Below are 6,000 nucleotides of genomic sequence, written 5' to 3'. Positions count from 1 at the left end.
ACCAGCCTCTAGGACTATGAGAAAATAAATTTCCGCTATTGTAAGCCACCAGTTTATAGTATTTTATTATAGCAGCCTCAGGAAACTAACATACTCATCCTTAAAGTAAGGAGAATAACACTTTGCTCATAGGCAGGCTGAATACAACATGAAAAATGCTTAGCACAGCGTCTGCCCCATAGAAAGAACTCAGTTAAAGCCAGGTGTGGTGGCTCACACCTGTAATCCCAACCACTAGGAAGGCGGAGGCAGGAGGACTGCTTGAGGCCAGGAGAGGCAACAGAGCAGGACCCCATTACCAGGGAAAAAAGGGAACTCAGTTAAATGTTGGCAATATACTGTGTTATTCTTTGAAGAATTTTTATTGTAGGGGAAAGGAAAAAGTGATCTTAGATGAGTCAGGTAAACAATAAAGTAAATGTTGTTTTTGATTTTGTTTCTCTTTTAATAGGAGTTATTTGTGTATATTTAAACACAGAAAATAAATAAGATCTCCAAGGAGAGGAAAATAGCTAAAAAATTTGGAGATGATATGATATCTTTATCAAAGACCAAATCTGGTGCAAATGGAAGATTTCAAGAGATGTGACTGTAAAGTAAAATATTTTTAGTTAGTTAGTATTTTACTTTATAGTAACATTTGTATCATTTATAATTCCCAGTTGATATTACCCTTCAGAGAAGACACTCTGGAAGGTATGACTCTTATTCTAATATTGTTACCATTAGCTCAAATACTTTTTTTTTTTTTTGAGATGGAGTCTCGCTCTATCTCCCAGGCTGGAGTGCAGTGGCCCAGTCTCGGCTCACTGCAACCTCTGCCTCCTGGGTTCAAGCGATTCTCCTGCCTCAGCCTCCCGAGTAGCTGGGACTACAGGCGTCCGCCACCACTCCCGGCTAATTTTTTTATATTTTTAGTAGAGACAGGGTTTCACCATATTGGCCAGGCTGGTGTCAAACTCCTGACCTTGTGATCCACCCACCTTGGCTTCCCAACGTGCTGGGATTACAGGCTTGAGCCACTGTGCCCGGCCTAGCTCAAATACTTTTGAAATTTTCTTCAAAACCAGGTTATGAATTACTCAGATAAAGGTTTTACCTCTTAAGACGCACCTCAGTTTTGATCAAAATAAATATTTCCCAGGCTGGTCACTTAACTGACACAACACTAAACAACTTCTGACTATATCNCTCCTGACCTTGTGATCCACCCACCTTGGCTTCCCAACGTGCTGGGATTACAGGCTTGAGCCACTGTGCCCGGCCTAGCTCAAATACTTTTGAAATTTTCTTCAAAACCAGGTTATGAATTACTCAGATAAAGGTTTTACCTCTTAAGACGCACCTCAGTTTTGATCAAAATAAATATTTCCCAGGCTGGTCACTTAACTGACACAACACTAAACAACTTCTGACTATATCCAAACACCAAATCTACCCTCACTTTATACACATTCACACCATTGGGGGCTTTTTAAAAAATGGACCAAATATTTATCAAAGCTGTTTTAAAATACCTAAATATGAAAAACAAAATTCTGATTTTAAATGGAAAATCAACCTTGTTGGCTTAAATTCCCAATTTCTTCAAACTAGGCAAGCTTTTCAATATAAGTTTTTTGAAGTTATGTATTATACATAAATCTTTTTGCAGTCATTAACAGCCCTAACAGGCTACTCTGACTGGAGCAATAATAAGACTTTCAAGGAGTGTATTTCTATTTTAAGGGGTGGACGTCTACTCAGTAATTTCAAAGTAAGTGATCAATTTAAACCCACCGATTTATTATTTTCCTTATATTTTAGACCTCAGTATATATGAGAAGGAAATGGTCTTGCTTTTCAAAGGTTTACAAAGAATAGAAAGGAATAAACAATAATTCAAAAATGCTTAATTATCTATTCACACCATGTTCAAACTTTCAGAAGGGAAGAAGATGGGCAAAGGGCAAAAGGGCCTTTTTGTCTTCTCTTTAGGTAACTTTTCTAAAGGTTCCAGAGAAAGAGAAAAGGTCATTAACTAAACCACAATGAGATCTTTTTTTTTTTTTTAAACTTTGGTAAGAACCTAACACAAGATCTGCTCTCTTAGCAATGAGATCCTTTAAATGGGCCTCTCTTTACACATGGACCAGGAATTTGTCAGGACCTAATCTTCACCTTGGAGTCAGTTAAAATCTTTATTCATCCTTCTACTGTACTTCGTGCATTGTGTTTTACAATAAAATACTAAACTGCACTTTGGAAGTTGAAAATCCAGGACGAATATAAAGAAGTTGAAATTAAAGGGGAAGCTCCCTTGGCAGCCAGACTCAGAAGCAAGCAACCCTCCTTGGTTGCAGGGAGGAAGTCACATTTTGTTGTGCAACTTGTTGGCTTACATGCAACCCTTGGCCTAATTTTGAAAGATGACATCTATTCAGCCATTGCCTGCCTCAGTGTCTTACTCAAGAGATGTTTGTTAATTTGATTTTTACAACTGTCTTAAATTCCTTTGGTCATCTGGAAAGATGAAGAAACTAAGATAGTTGACAGTCTGCTCTAGTTGATACAAGCATTTCTTCAAACTGGAAATTAGGTGACATGACCATGGCTATGAGGAAGGCCATTCACCTTATTCTATTTGTATAATTCCCTAAGCATTTGTGCAATATATATATCAGTGACTGGGTATACATTTATATATATATTATGAGTACACACATATATGTTATATATATTATGTAATATATGTAATACATTTGCTGAGTAAACACATATGTGCTATATATATACACATATATATTATAATACAAATAATAATACATATATATTACATATAATACATAGTCATGCATTGTATAATGACATTTTGGTCAACAATGGACCATTTATATGGCAGTGGTCCCACAAGATTATAATGGAGCTGAAAAATTCCTATTGCTTAATGACATTGTAGACATCCTAATGTCATAGCACAATGCATTATTTATGTGTTTATGGTGATGCTGATGTAAAAAAACCTCCCCTGCAGCCAGTCATATCAAAGTAGAACACATACAATTATATATAACACACAATTGTATTCAAAGAATGATAATAAAGAACTATGGGCCATGTGCGGTGCCTCATGCCTGTAATCCCAGCACTTCGGGAGGCCGAGGCCAGTGGATCACCTGAGGTCAGGAGTTCGAGACCAGCCTGGCCAACATGGTGAAAGCCCATCTCTACTAAATACAAAAAATTAGGCAGGTGTGGTGGTGGGCGCCTATAATCCCAGCTACTTGGGAGGCTGAGGTAGGAGAATTGCTTGAACTCGGGAGATGGAGGTTGCAGTGAACCGAGATTGCACCATTGCACTCTAGCCTGGGCCACAGAGTGAGACTCTGTCTCAAAAAAAAAAAAAAGGTTAACATAAAACAGCCTCAGGTAAGTCCTTCAGGGGGATTCCAGAAGAAGGCATTGTTACCATAGGACATGACAGCTCCATGTGTGTTACTGCCCCCGAAGACCGTCCATGGCACAAGATGTGGATGCGGAAGACAGTGATATTGACGAGCCTGACCCTGTTAAGGCCTAGGCTAATGCATATGTTTGTGTTTTAGATTTTAACAAAAGAATCTAAAAGGTAAAAAAAAAAAAAAAGTTTTGCAAACAGAAAAAAGCTTATGGAAAAGGACAGAAAGAATGAAAATATTTTGTACAGCTGTAAATATGTTTGTGTTTTAAACTAAGTGTTATTACAAAAGTCAGAAAGTTTTAAAATTTAGAAATTTATATAGTAAAATTGTTACTGTAATCTAAGACTAATTTATCATTGTAGAAACATTTTTAAAATAAATTTAAGGTAGCCTAAGAGTGCAGTGTGTATAGAGTCTATACCACTGTACAGTAAGGTCCTGGGCCTTCACACTCACTCACCACTCACCCACTGACTCAGCCACAGCAACTTCCAATCCTACAAGCTCAATTCATGGTAAGTGCCCTATAGAGTTCCACCAATTTTTATCTTTTATGCCGTATTTTGACTGTACCTTTTCTAAATTTAGATGTGTTTAGATGCACAAATACTTCCCATTATGTTACAATTGCCTGCGGTATTCAGTACAGTAACCTGCTGTACAGGTTTGTAGCGTAGGAGCTATAGGCTGTACCATCTAGCCTAGGTGTGAAGTAGGCTATACTATCTAGATTTGTGTAAATACACTGCGTGATGTTCACACAATGACAAAACTGACTAATGATGCATTTCCCAGAAAGAATCCTCATTAAGTGATGCATGACAATATACATTATACAAATAAAACATAATACATACATATTATATATATTGCATATAATATGTACAATTATAATGTGATATGGATTATAGAATGCAAATATATTTATTAGTATTATATAACACATATAATACATATATACATCTGTTCTCAGTAACTGTTTGTTACCTATTTCTTTATTGTTTCTAATGTATGTTTTATTCTTCCTTAAACAGATGCTAAGGTCTTCGAGGGTAGAAAAAAAGTATTCTATTTTTTAACACATATAATTAGTATAATGAAATGAAAGTGATAAAAATTATAAATTTGTATTCAATCTCATACTTTTACAATAGGCCAGATATTGTCATTAGTTTCCCAATTAACCCAGATATTTACAATATGAGCTTGAAAAAGTTATCTAAGAAGGCATAAAAAAATGACTATTCAATATTCATCACAGAAATAGGAAAAAATCCTAAGATTTATATGGAATCACAAAAAATCCTGAATAGACAAAGCTCTCCTGAGCAAAAAGAATACAACTGGAGAAATCATATTAACTGATTTCAAATTATATTAATACTACAAAGCTATAGGAACCCAAACAGACTGCTACTGGCATAAAAACCGACACACAGACCAATGGAAGAGAATACAGAACCCAGAAATTAATCCCTGCATTTAGAGTGAACTCATTTTGACAAAGGTGCCAAAACGTACATTGGGGGAAGGAAAGTCTCTTCAATAAATAGCGCTGGAAAAACTGGATATCCATATGCAAAAGAATGAAACTAGAACCTTATCTCTCACCACATACAAAGATCAAATCAAAACAGATTAAAGACTTAAATTTAACTAGGACCTCAAACTATGAAACCACTAAAAGAAAACATCAGGGAAATGTTCTAAGACATTGGTCTGGGCAAAGATTTCTTGAGCTATACCTCAAAAACACTGGCAACCAAAGCAAAAATGGACAACTGGGATCCCATCACGCTAAAAAGCTTCTGCACAGCAAAGGAAACAATCAACAAAGTTAAGAGACAACCCACAAAATGGGAGAAACATGTGCAACCTACTCATCTGGCAAGGAATTAATAAGCACAATTTATAAGGAGCTCAAACAACTCAATAAGAAAAAAGTCTAATAATCTGATTTTAAAATGGGCAAGAGATCTGAATAGACATTCCTCAAAAGACGACATATAAATGGGCAACAGGTATGTGAAAAAATGCTCAACATCACTAATCATCAGTTATATGCAAACCAAAACTACAATGAGATATCATCTCACACCAGTTAAAATGGCTTTTACCCAAAAGACAAGCAATAATGAATGCTGGGGGAGGATGTGGATAAAGGGGAACACTCATACACTGTTGGTGGGAAAGTAAATTAGTACAGCCACAGTGGAGAATAGCATTAAGTTTCCTCAAAAAACTAACAATAGAATTACCATATGATCCAGCAATCCCACTGCTTGGTATATTTCCAAAGGAATGCTTTTCATGAAGCATTGACAAGATACCTGCACTCCCATGTTTGTTGCAGCACTATTCATAATGGCCAAGATACGGAATCAACCTAAGGGTCCATCAATGGATGAATGGATAAAGAAAATGTGATGCATATATACAACGGAATATTATTCAGCCATAAAAAAGAATCAAATCTTGTCACTTGTAACAACTAGGATAGAACTGGAAGACATTATGTGAAGTGAAATAAGCCAGGCACAGAAGACAAATGTCACATGTT

Source organism: Rhinopithecus bieti, unplaced genomic scaffold (assembly GCF_001698545.2).
Source record: "Rhinopithecus bieti isolate Rb0 unplaced genomic scaffold, ASM169854v2 scaffold_19939, whole genome shotgun sequence".
Taxonomy (NCBI): domain Eukaryota; kingdom Metazoa; phylum Chordata; class Mammalia; order Primates; family Cercopithecidae; genus Rhinopithecus; species Rhinopithecus bieti.
Note: the sequence above shows the minus strand (reverse complement) of the source record.